At 34.7% G+C, this 13,383-nt stretch overlaps 1 long non-coding RNA gene across 1 annotated transcript; it reads left to right on the forward strand.

Annotated features, from left to right (window-relative positions):
- The first annotated feature begins 6,773 nt into the window (after positions 1-6,773).
- On the forward strand, positions 6,774-8,670 carry LOC148691870 (uncharacterized). The gene is made up of 4 exons (XR_015955343.1): positions 6,774-6,903; positions 7,072-7,301; positions 8,056-8,155; positions 8,346-8,670. It is a non-coding gene; the product is annotated as an uncharacterized LOC148691870 (long non-coding RNA).
- The last annotated feature ends 4,713 nt before the right edge of the window (positions 8,671-13,383 follow it).

The raw sequence follows: 13,383 nt of genomic DNA on the forward strand, positions 1-13,383 counted from the left end.
GCATCCTAAGAAGTTACACATATTAACCACAAGAAGCCTTGGTCAATTTTAGGGACAACCCTTCGCCAAAATTGCATCAAATTACTTTTCTAAATATCTTAATGGTGGCCAATCATCCAGACAAGTAGATAGTTTCAAACACGGTGATTAATAATTTAAAACTTGCATGCATAATATCATAAGTAAATTGAAAAGAAACTACATATTCTTACTAAGGCTCGTGGGCTCGCCCTAGCAAACGAAACTAGTTACGAACAATCATAAAACAAAATATTATTAAGAACATGGATAGAAAACACCTTGAAAATAAATTTGAATCGTCAAAAGCAATTCTCCAAATTAGTGTGTGCGTTCTCTCCTCTCAACCCTAATGGCTAAAAAAGTCTTATCTATACTATTACAAAATAAAATTCTTACTAGAAAAGGTCTTCTAAAAACTAGGAAACATAATAACTTAAAAGAAACTAGGAAACATAATCCTAATCAAATATGAGAAATCTGCCCAGCCACAAATCAGACACGTTTCTGTATCTTCAGAGCTCCAAAACAGGGCCAGAACAGCTAGAATTAAAGTTTGAGATGTCCCGAACATAATTACAGAAGGCCTCGAACCCAAAAAACATCATCTTGGATGCCAAAAAGCCCAAATAAGCTCAAAACGTCAGTTTGGCAGCACTACACGCTGCTCCTTTATTTCGTCCCTATAAATTATCCACTTGGTATAAAATTTTGAAACTTTGATACAAATAGGTTGAAAGACACACGAACATCTTTCAATTAGAATTACTCAAAAATTCGTCCATTTGGTCACTTTTTACTCAAGAAGAAGTTGGATGCCCTACATAGGAAATATAAGCCAAAGTATCAAATTCCTCACAAAATAACTAATAAATTAATACTAAGATTAGGGTAAAATATATAGTATATGGTTGACTCATCACTCATAGCAGGTGCATACAACAGTTAACACAAATTAAAATGTAGCGCTTGGCATAATCAAAATTGTGATTGTGCCATTATTACAACTAGATAAATAACAGTAAGTAAAATCACCCCACATAGTACCGGATAGTCTCACTGCCAAAGTGTAAGTGGATCATAATCATTTATCTAGTCAAAATCATTTCGAAGATACTAACCCCCGTTTGAAAAATGTATATAGTTTAAAACTACATAATAGTATCTACTATAATATATAGTCAAACAATATCCTTATTCCAAGTCAATCAATTCATATCAAATCATCAAACAATCACATCAAAACAATTCAAAGATCATATCTAAAATCAATCACAAAACTAGCATATACTAGTATAGTATAGTGAGCAAGTGAAACGACATCTACCTACACAAGAGCTAGCCTCTACTAGAAATATCGACACCTGCAATTAATTAATTCTATGGACTACGGCTGAAGATATCTATACAAAGTGCATGATGACCATGTGGTGAAAAGAAAATAAATCACCAAAGTTATTAGATTAACTATAATATTAACATTAACTTTTTTTTAAAAAAAAAAAAAAGGGAGACAACATGTGGCAAGCTACGGTTATCCACCCTTTATGGGGCCAAGAAGACTCACAGATGCATTTCACCCTCCCCCTGGCCACAATCCAGTAGACTCACTACTTAAGTCTCATCAAAGGCTAGCTCAAATCATTCATTTAAAAAATATACTTTAATAAAAAAAAAACGTAAGTTTTGAAGGGATCCACTCACAAGTAGCCCATGCGTATTTCCTCGTTAGGCTCCTTGCCTTTGTCCTATTTATCCGAACTTGTACCTGTGAATGTATAACTTAGCTTATATAAGCACTTTTTAACTTTCCTTTAATTTAACATCCAAAAGTACTATTTCAACATTGAATTTGCACGAACGGAGGGTGTCACGTGATTCACAATGTTGAATAACCTAACGTTAGGTCTCGGTTCTGCACGCGCTGCCATTGTTGTCGCCGGCTAATCCGTCGTCGGCAGCAAATGTGCTGTCATACTCACCGTCACGGTTCAGCAAGTAGACGTCACAGTCGTTGGATCCACATGCTACTGCCATTTGATCATCGGTGGACACGTTGCCATCGTCGCCACCGACAAGCGTGCCGTTGGTGACAAATGCAGTGGCACACTCACTGTTGTGGTTCAGCGAGTAAACGTGCAGTCGTCGAGACCATGCGTCGAGTGTCGGAGAAACTAATAGAAGGTAAGAGAATATACCTTCTCCAATGAAAGATTTTGCTAACACATAAAATGGTTCAAATAATATGCTCTCCTTAGCATTACCCATATTGTTATGTGGTAAGGATTATACCTGACAGTAGTTTGTAAGTTTGTAACATGGTTGATATAAGAATTCATGTTTTCAGTGAAGATTGCATATTTATATATCCATTTTACATGATGGTGTCTGGTGTCTGGTGTCTGGGTAGTCATATTTACTCAGTGCTTTGTTGGGATGGAAATCCTTGGTTTGCATAACTCATAATGAAAAGTTGTTCAAAAAAAAAAAAGGAAAAAGATAACGGTAAAGTGTAAAGTGCCCGACGTTGTTCTAGTATTTTCATTATTGAACAGAAAAATATGACTTTTTGAGCACAGTATGCCTCTTTTGTGGAAGCAAAACTCTTAGTCAAAGGGATAAAGGCTTTGGATTTTGCTCCACTTCAAGTTCTAGAGTTGTCAATTCTTGCTTTCCTTTATATGTTCCTTGATTTAAACACAAATTCAAAAAGAGAAATGATGGGAAATTTGTGGTGTTTTTGTAAGCATTTGAACTATATGCTAAGTTATTAGTTCTACGAGTGTTTTATTCAGCTTACTCCCACTCATTGACTAAATCAAAAGAGTCTCTCATTCCCATATCAAAAGTGTGCTTCTTGAATACTCCCACTGTTAAGGCCTTTGTAAGAGGGTCATCAACCATAAGTTCTGTGCTTATGTGTTGAATATCAATAGTTCCCTTCCTCACTTCATCCCTTACCTTCAAGTACTTCATATCCATAAGTCTGTTTGCAAGTGATCTCTTGTTATTCTTCAAGAAAAACATTGTTGCCTTGTTGTTAGAGTACAACTTAAGTGGCTTTTCAATGTTGTCCACCACACTTAATCCCTTTACAATAGTTCTGAGCCAAATTGCCTGTTTGGTTGCAGTATAACATCCAATAAACTCAGCCTCCATAGTCGATAAAGCAATCAATTTCTGTTTGGCACTTTTGCATGACATAGCACCACCAACAAACATAAATATGTATCCATTAGTTGATCTTCGGTCATTAACACACAGTCCCAAATCTGAATCAGTATAAGCCAATAACTCAAATGCATCAACATGTTTATAAGTGAGCATGAAATCTCTGGTTTTCTTGAGATATCTCAAGACTTTCTTGGCTATAATCCAGTGAGGTAGACCAGGATTTGCTTGAAACCTACCTAGTACACTAACTGCAAATGCCAAGTCTGGTCTTGTACACACTTGAGCATACATCAAGCTTCCCCTAAGTGATACATAAGGCTTGTCTTTCATACTCTCATTCTCTAATTCATTTTTGGGGCTTTGTTCACTACTCATTTTGTCCCCCTTCCTAATTGGTAATTCACTACCAGTGTATTTGTGCATATTAAATCTTTTAGTGATCCTGTCAACATATTGCCTTTGTGAGAGACCAAGAGCTCTTTTGTTTCTATCTCGAATGATTTCTATGCCTAGCACAAACTTGGCTTCCCCCAAGTCCTTTATGTCAAAATTTGTAGCTAACATATCTTTGGTAATTTGTAGCAAGGTGAGATCCGAACTAGCAAGTAGAATGTCATCCATATATATAGACTAAGAAGATGATTTTTGACAACTTAACTTAAGATACACACATTCATCCACTTGTTTTCTTGGAAACCAAACTTTGACATTACAGTATCGAACTTCTTGTTCCATTGTCTGGAAGCCTGCTTCAAACTGTAAATGGACTTGTAGAATTTGCATACCATTGACTCCTTCCCCTTTTCAACAAATCCTGGTGGTGGAGTCATGTAAATGTCTTCTTTAAGGTCTTCATTGAGAAACCCAATCTTGACATCCATCTTGTGCAGTTCTAGGTCTAAGTGTGCAGTGAGTACCAAAATGACTCTTATAGAGTATATGGTTGAAACAGGAGAGAAAATCTCATTATAATCGATTCATTCCCTTTGTGTGAACCCCTTTGCAACTAATATGGCTTTGTGTTTGTCAATGTTACCAAATGAGTCACTCTTAGTTTTGTAAACCCACTTGGAACCTACTGTTTTAGTAACCCCACTTGGTTTTGAAACTAGAGTCCATACCTACTATCAGTAGCTAATTCTTTGAATTCTGGAAATGTTGACAAACCTTCAATTAACAAATTTAGCATTGTGTGTCTCCATTATTTTGGAGTGACCATGAGACCAATAAAATTTGTACCCTTTGGATTTCTCAAAAAATCCAATAAATCTGCAACTTGTGGTTATGGGATCTAGTTTCTTCTCAATTGGATTATAAAACCTTGCCTCAGCTTTGCAACCCCATATATGGAAATGGTTGAAGCTTGGTCTTCTTCCAGTCCATGCTTCAAAAGGCACCATGTCAACTGACTTACTTGGTACCCTATTCAAGATGTAGTTTGCAATTTTTAGTGTTTGACCCCAGAGAAAGATTGGCAGCTTAGAGTGGGAGAACATCGATCTTATCATGTCTTTGAAGGTCATGTTCTTTCGTTATGCAACCCCATTTTATTGGAGAGTACCTGGGGTTGTGTATTGTGCCATTATGCCATTCCACTAAAGGAAGGTTGCAAAAGGACTTTTATGATGTCCAGCTTCAGAATATCTGCCAAAGTACTCACCACCTCTATCGGATCTTACGATTTTCATATGTTTCTTTAGTTGTTTTTCAACTTCTAGCTTGTAAATCTTCAAACACTCCAATGCTTCAGACTTTTTTGACATAAAAAAGACATAAGTATATCATGAAAAGCTATCAATAAAGGTTATAAAATATGACTTTCCACATATAGTTTTGTTTGGAAATGGTCCACAAATGTCAGTGTGTATTATTTCAAGTAGGTTTTGACTTCGATTTGATCCCTTCTTTCTTGTATTGGTTAGTTTTCCTTTGTAACAGTCTATGCACTCTTTAAAATCATTGAAATCCAGTGGTGGCAATAGGTTTTGGTTGGTTAACTTAACAATCCCTTCCTTAGAGATGTGCACTAGCCTCTTGTGCCATAGCATAGAGGTTTTTTCAAAAGTGAGCATTCTCTTGGAACCAACATGATGAGCATTAAAGCACTCATTTATATATGAAGATTTCATTTGCCACATATCAATATTAAGAACTGCATATGCTAGCAAGTTGTTTAATTTATTTGAATCATAAAAATGTACACTTTCTTGGTCACCAACAAAGGATAAACCAGACTCTACTAACTTAGAAGCTGAAATCAAACTCCTTCTCATGGAAGGCACATAAAGCACTGGACTCAATTTTAAAATAAAACCAGAAGATAATACTAGTTGAACACTCCCTATTGACTCGACAGCAACCTTGCTCCCATTCCCAACATAAACATTGTAGACTTCATTGTTTATCTCCTTTGTTTTTTAGACGCCCTGCAAAGAATTAGTGATGTGAATAAAACATCCAGTGTTAAACCACCAACTCTCAGGTGGAATGTAAATCAAATTTGACTCAACACACACAAAAACATTGAAAATTTTACCTTTTCTGGAAAACCAGTTTTTGAAACCAACATAGTTCTTTCTCAAGTGACCCATTTCCTTTCAAAAATAATATTCCTTTTCTTTTTCGATTTCAGTGTTCACATGTTTCAGTTTGTGAAATCCTTTAGAGGTGTTAGCACTTTTAAATGAAGAAGAAAATGCTTTCTTCTTTAGCTTACTAGTAGTGAACAATGAACCAGCATTTGTGACCTTGACACTTTTGTCAACTTGAATGATATTTACTTTAGTTGACTTATCTACCTTGAGTCTATCTTCTTCTTGTGTGCACACATTGAAATCAACTCATAAATTCCCTATTTTTCTTTCTGTGTATTATATGAAACTTTTAGTTGTCCATACTTGGATGGTAAAGAATTGAGAGCCATGTGAACTAGAAATAGATCGGTCATTGGGACTTAGAGATCCTTCAGTTTTTTAGACAGATCCACTATCTTGAGAATATATTCTCTTACACTACCAACCCAATCAAATTTTATGAAGGTAAGCTGTGTAAGAAAAATACCTATTTTAGCTTTCCCTGACTCTTTGAATTTCTCTCCCACTGCAGCCAAGAAATTTTTAGTATTCATTATAAGAAAACATGGATTAGGTGATGAAATTTTTTGTGACACGCAAAAATTTATCACATTTGGGTAAAATAAATGACGCTTTTTTAGAAATCGTCACATAATAATTTTCACTAGACACCAAAATACTTTGCATCACATAAACTTTTGAATTTGTCACAAACTATTGGGTGGGAAATTTTACCACCGAATGAAATGTTAATATGTGACGAATCTTTAAATTTCATCACATAACAAAGGAGAAGGCCACGTTATGTCATTCGTAACATATAGTATTAAAAAAAAAATATATACACTGAAGAAATAATATCAAAACCCCAAATTGTAAAACCTATTTCACTCAGTTCTCACCCATTCCGACCGTCTTCAGCTCCTCTTTGCTTACTCTTTCACCCCGACTCTGACGACCAACCACTAGTGGTTGCCAGTGACGGCGACAACCACTCTCCTTTGTCTTCCTTTCTCAACTACTCTCTCAGTATCCTTTGCTGCTCGTTCTCTAACTCTCTCCTCTCTCTAACATAACAAGACCTAAATTGGGGAAAGAGAGATTCGGTCTTCTATCGAGTTCTTCAGGCGAAAACAAGGTACTTATTTGTTTCCCTACAGTTCTTTAATTGTCTTTTGGATTTTCTTCTTCAATTGGTTATTTGGTTGCCAAGCTTAGACACCCAGTTTTAACCAGATCCACAGAATGTGAAACTTTAATTTTAATTTGCTACTATTTCTTTGCCTTTGATTTTTGCCACTGTTAGTGGCGACCAAAAAAGGCAATGAGCAGATGGACATGGGAAGTACAGAACTCTTTGGATGAATATTAAAGAGTGTAAATCACCTTTATACGCTCAACCCAATCTGATAGGTTGTATTCTCTTTTCAATTTTTTTCTATCATTTTTTTTTTCTAAATTTGGTTTTGAATTTGTAGGTACTTGCCTCCAGCAGCCCTCTGCTTGCACATCCGCACTCTGCAACCTCTAATTTGGGTAAATTTTGGTTTTGATTTTTCTAGGTCTATATGTATTTGTGCTTGGCTGTTTAATTCTATGATTGAGCATTTTCAACTAGATATATTATTATTTATGGAGGATTTATAATCAATTTTTCCATTTGCTTTTTACCTTTTTGTATTTTTCTTTTTACTGTGAATTGTCAGATGAGATTATTTTTCTGGAATGCTTCTATTTTTCTTGTAGGATTAAATTATTTTCTAGAATGCTTTTGTTTTTAATGCAGGATGAAAACATACATAATTGTTTAAGTTACCACTTTATACTCTGCAGTCAGTTGCTAGAGCTATCATTTATGTTTTCCAGAGAAGTGATTTTATTATGTGAGGTTCTATTGGAATCCAGAACAGTAAATGCTCTGTCCTTGAGTATTATTACCTTAAGAACATTTGACAAAATTAGAAATTTAAAACATAATCGACTGTTGATTAAGATTGGGTCTATTGTGGAAATTTCAGCTATTAGGATATAAATGCTCCCAACTGTAATGTTTATCTTTATGTTGTTCTACCTTGTTATACTACGCATCATGGATGCTTATCCACTCATGTAGCTTGTGTAATACTTGTATCACTCATACGAGAGTCAAGAATTGATCAGTATATACTTCATTAGTAGTGATATCAATTTGATCTTTATAAAAGTTGAATGTTAAAATTACAGTGAATAAGTAGTTTATGGTATGAAACTAGATATGTTTTTCTTGTTAATTAATGGCCTTTTAATGTAGGATGTTTTCAAGCAAAATTTAAATAATCGTAAGAAACAAAAGTATTACCACAAGGGAGGGGCAAAACCATTTCATCCAACATGCAAGGAAGGCTCACAAGGTAATGAAATTAAAGTGAATATAAAACTCGTTGTGTAATTTAGATAGGCTCGTCTGTTATGTTTCGTTCTTCTTACTGTAACTATTTCTTCAATTCTTATTTTCTTTTCTTTTGTTGTTATTCAAATCTCAATGCACCTGCTATTCTCTAGACACCAATGTTTATTTTTTTTTCTCTTTTATTATGTAAGGATAAGATGAAGAAAAAGAAGGATGGAGTTAAAGGAGAAAGTATTAAAGAAGCACCTGAGATAGTGATGGTGATCTTTCAAATGACAATAATACTTATGCTGAACTAAAGACCATGATATGGCTGATGACTTATATTATGTATTTTGTTGTTGGTTTCAAACATGCACACAGTATACCAGTTTTGTTACCAACTCAATGCCTTAAGAATCTTGTTAGCATCTCAATATGTTTAGAGGTGTTAGGATGCTTATGTTAGTTTTTGGGATATACACTTAATGTATATATTGGATGTAACCTAACTTATTGATCAATGAAATGTGATTAACCAAAGTATTGCCTTATATTTGTTATGATTTCTAATTCTAGATGACGAAGCAGGGAATAAGTGGTAATTGGTTCGTCACGAATTGTACCTAATAGGTATATGATTTTGACACGTGGCACAAATTGCACCACATGCCAAAGGAATACGTGACGCTTTCAGTCTTACTTATCCTCAGCCATAACATTCTAGGATCAAATTGGGTGATGATAAATTCCTCATTTATACATTTTTTATGTGACGAACTTATAGGTCACTTACTTTTGTGTTTTGTGGCACTTATTCTGTCACAGTTAAAGTTATTAAGTGACGAATTTGACGTCACAAATACTAAAAATATGTGGCGAATGTAAAATTCATCACGTAGACTATAGGTGACGTTGTATAGGTGACAAACATAGTGATGTTGGATTTTTGTCATATATAATCAAATGTGATGAATTTTCATGTTTATGTGACAAATGTTTGTCACCACCTAAGCCATGTTTTCTTGTAGTGATTGTCTTGTTTTGGGATCCCTCCTTTGACTGACTGAGTTATTGCTTTCTTCATGATTATTAAGGACATTCTGTTTACCCTTTCCCACTTCTCAAACTTGATCCTTTGGTCTGCCGTGCTAGTGTCAGTGAGATATGCAGGCTTATCCTTTTTAATCACCAAATCGAGATCCATGATTCCAAGCACAATTTGCACATCCTCTTTCCATTTCTTGAAGTTGGAACAGTCAAGGTTTTGATGTTTTGAAAATTTAGAGAAGTCATGCGAAGGGCTGAAACATGTGCACACAAATTTATCAATCAATAGGTTTCTAGAATTTACAATACTTAATATAATTGGGAAAACTCTCACAGAATGTTTTCCATCAACAATTACATATAAACACAATATCATCTTTGGACAGATATTGCTTATATTAGAGTTGCATAGCCAATACATAAAATATAAGGTCAATTTACATGTCTTCAACACTTTTAAGCTGATTCATGTAGCACTATACATTGAGTTGCTTGAATGACTTGAATAATAAACACTCTTGAGCCGATTATTATCCATTAATTTCAAACAAATCACCTTTAAATTCTTTGAATAATAAACTAAAATAATGATCTAAACACTTTTGAGCAGGACATTGCAATTTTGTTTAAAATTCATACTATACTTTTTGATTTAGTGTTATAGTAACACATGAATCCATGATTTCTTCTTGTTGTTCTCTAGCTTTCTTGTAGAATATCCTTCCCTGAAGCATTGAACAAACCATAGCAGTACAAATACAATATGTACAATATGGCTTTCACGTACAAGTGATCAGCGGAAGAATTAAAGTGATTAGTATAAGTGTCGTCAATTTGATTATATGCTTTAATACGAACCCTAGCCTTATTGGAAGGCTCTTATACCAGATGTAAAGATTCCAAAAGTAACATGCACATGTATAGACATGCATGTGATAATGGGACAATAAGGTTATAGGATTACATGAACTTTATTTATATGTAACAAGGAAGGACTGCATGCAGATATTCAAAATATAAGGTCTACATAAAACTTACCTGAGCAAGAAGAAGCCATTGCAGAATTCTAGGTTGTCTTCTACTTCCAGTACTTCAATAATATCTCTCAATAATATCTCTCTACCATATGAATAGGGTTTCAACATATCTGAGAAATTAAGTGTATGGAAGCAGGGACTTAACCATAGTATTTATATCATTAGGGTTTAATCACAACTGGCCTATTATTGGTTGTGAAAATCAAACCCTATCACTTAAGTGATTTAGTCCTACCATGATTCTATATCTTTGTAGCAAAACCTATTAGATTTCTTTGAGGTCAATTGCAAAGGTTAAGATTCCATAATCCTTATTTCACTCGGACTATTAGATTACTTTTACTGTTAACAACTCGATAAACAAATGGCTTACAACAAAAGTAATCCAATACATCATTCATTGTCATTCACAACTTTACACATACCTCATGCCATGACAGGGTGCTGCTTCAGACAGCTAGTTTTGATCAATTTAAGGGTAAACATTTTGGCCACAAATCATATTTTATGGTGATGCAATTAGACACCCACTTTTCTGAATCTTAAATGGTGTTGCAAAAAATGGTGATGCAAAAAATGAAAAAAATTATTCAAGGGTAACAAGGAAATCTTATACGATTCACTTTCTTATTAGAACATGACCATAAATAAGGTCAAGCTATGAATAATCATTCGCAAATCATTGGTATTAAGTAAATTTTAGGGGTTGTGCACTCGTCAGAGGTCGAATGTAGGATGTCTAAGTTTACATGTTCGGATTTCTCTATTGTTCGTAACTAAATTTAGGGTTTTCCCCCCTGTGGAATAAGAAGGCTTGACATTCACTTCCAATGGAAACATAACCATGATCCATGATGCTATATAGTTTTGTATGCTTAGTCACATTCTGCATGGTAGGGATCTAATAAAAGCATAGGAGCAAAATGTTGGTTGATTAAGCAAGCTATATGTCACTTTTTTTTATCAACAAGTCGTTCATGAGATTCGAACTCAGTAAATTCCAGTCTTCGACAAAATAAAAATTGGATGTCGCGATTCGTCCATATTGAATAATGATATATAACATTGGATACAAGAAAGAGAATGGCAGGTAGAAGAGATTTCTTACTCTTTAATTAGATGCTAAAAGAAGCTTTTGCTTTGACTTGAATTGTGCACCACAATCATAATCCCTAATTAATTTGAGGCCATTTATTACCAATAACAAATGGTCTATCTTTATCACCAAACAATATCAAATGGTCAATCTCTCTGACAAGTTATCCATGTTCTTTTCCTAAGAACAATTCTGATTTTACCCTAGCTAAGTGCTTTCGGTTTCAGCCGTTCTGAAATATCTTTCTTGTCTTTAAAGCAAATAAAATTAGGTGGGAAAAAAAGAGAAATTTTTTCTTTTTTATTTCCTTTTGGTCAGTAAGTGATTATTTCATTTAACAAAGTCCAAACGCACATCGTGCAAAGACGGTCTAACAAAGAATCCAAAAAATGACTAGCATATAGTCACAAACAGGATGCCACTTATACAAGCGAGGGCTGAGAGGTACAAAAACAGCAAATGAAGCCTGAAATTGGTCTGCAATGCTTTGTGAAAAGCATGTAAACAAGGCAGGGAAGCCATTGAAAGTAGGACTACCATGTCAGCTGACCACATCAGACATTCCTCTCCTGCACGTATAAAAGGGCCCATGAAAACCTGATGCATGGCCAGATCAAAATCTACATTCTTTCTCTCTCCTTCTCTTTTTCTCTCTTCATTCTTTCTTTCTCCATCCCGGTGGATCAGATGTCTCACAGCATGTTGCGGGGAATGCTGTCTGGTTCGAGACCATTCCTCTGAAACAAAGAACATGAACATCGAATGATCTCGGACCAGGCTTCATTCCCCCCAACACAAAATGCAGTACGTTCCTACTCATGGCAATTGATCAGTTAGATATACCCTTTTATCCATCGTTGATCATCAATGTCTGAATTCCGAGCGTTTTAGACAATCTCGCTGCTTGTTCCATATCATCGATCATGTAAGTATACATCATATAATTTTCTTGTTAACAATCTCCATTCATTGTTTTGCATCAATAATTGGATTTGAAGGAAAACGAGAACACTTTACTAGAAGAAGAAGATTTCGGTCCGGGCAGGTATGTATCACAGGACTTACAGTCTGTTCTTTAAAGCAAATCCAACCATGGAAACCCTGGTTTTAGTGAGGAATATACATTAAAGCGTGACTACTTTATTATGGTTTACAGTGCCAGCAGAGTGAAGCATTTGATGACATGAGAACATGAGAATACTTAAATTGTGCAATTGTTAGTTAAAACATTGTTCATATATTATTATTACTAAGATTAGAGCTGCAGGATCAATATCTTCTCCTGCTACATCTTTTTCATTTTTTCTTTATTTGCTACAAGCAATAGTTAGGAGTGGGGAATTAAACCTAGAACCTCGAGTGCAGAAGTTTGTAATCCCTTGAACTACAAGCCCCTTGCCTCCTGCTATTTCAGCTGTTTTTCTTTTCTTCTTTCCAAATGCAATCCTTCTGCATATTCTATATGTTTCTACCAAATCCGAAAAAAAAGTGAGGGGTGTGGGTGTGAAAATATGACGGGAAAGGAAGATACAAAAAACAAAGTTATATATTTGTTTTTTCATCTTTTAGCAGTTGAACTTTTTTTTCTTTCTTCCAATGTGGCTTTGCTTGTAGGGAGTTACAAAGAATATAATCCAAGTAAGAGCTTTAATATTCACTTTATCATGTGTTGCATGAGATGAAAGAGTAAACATCAAAGATATATGAGCTTTGAATTCACTCCTTTTTCACCTTCAGACTGTCATCATAACCCCAGCTCCCTTCTAGTCTTTCTGTCCTACACCATATATATATATATATATATATATATATATATATATATATATATATGTTTCTCGCTTTTCATAAAACCGTGTGGGTCATCAGATCCCATTTGTGCATGAAAAAAATCTACACTCAAACTAATTGTTATGGATGTATACAACCTAGTGATCATTTTGTTTAGTGATACTTTATTTTATTGGAGGCGGTTTTAAAATAAAAATAACAACTAATTGTGTCTTCAGATGTCCTAAATTCAAACCTCATAGACAATACATTCTTGTTAAATAGAAACTAATTGGATTG

Source organism: Pyrus communis, chromosome 13 (genome assembly GCF_041283825.1).
Source record: "Pyrus communis isolate YQ-2024b chromosome 13, ASM4128382v1, whole genome shotgun sequence".
Classification (NCBI taxonomy): Eukaryota; Viridiplantae; Streptophyta; class Magnoliopsida; order Rosales; family Rosaceae; genus Pyrus; species Pyrus communis.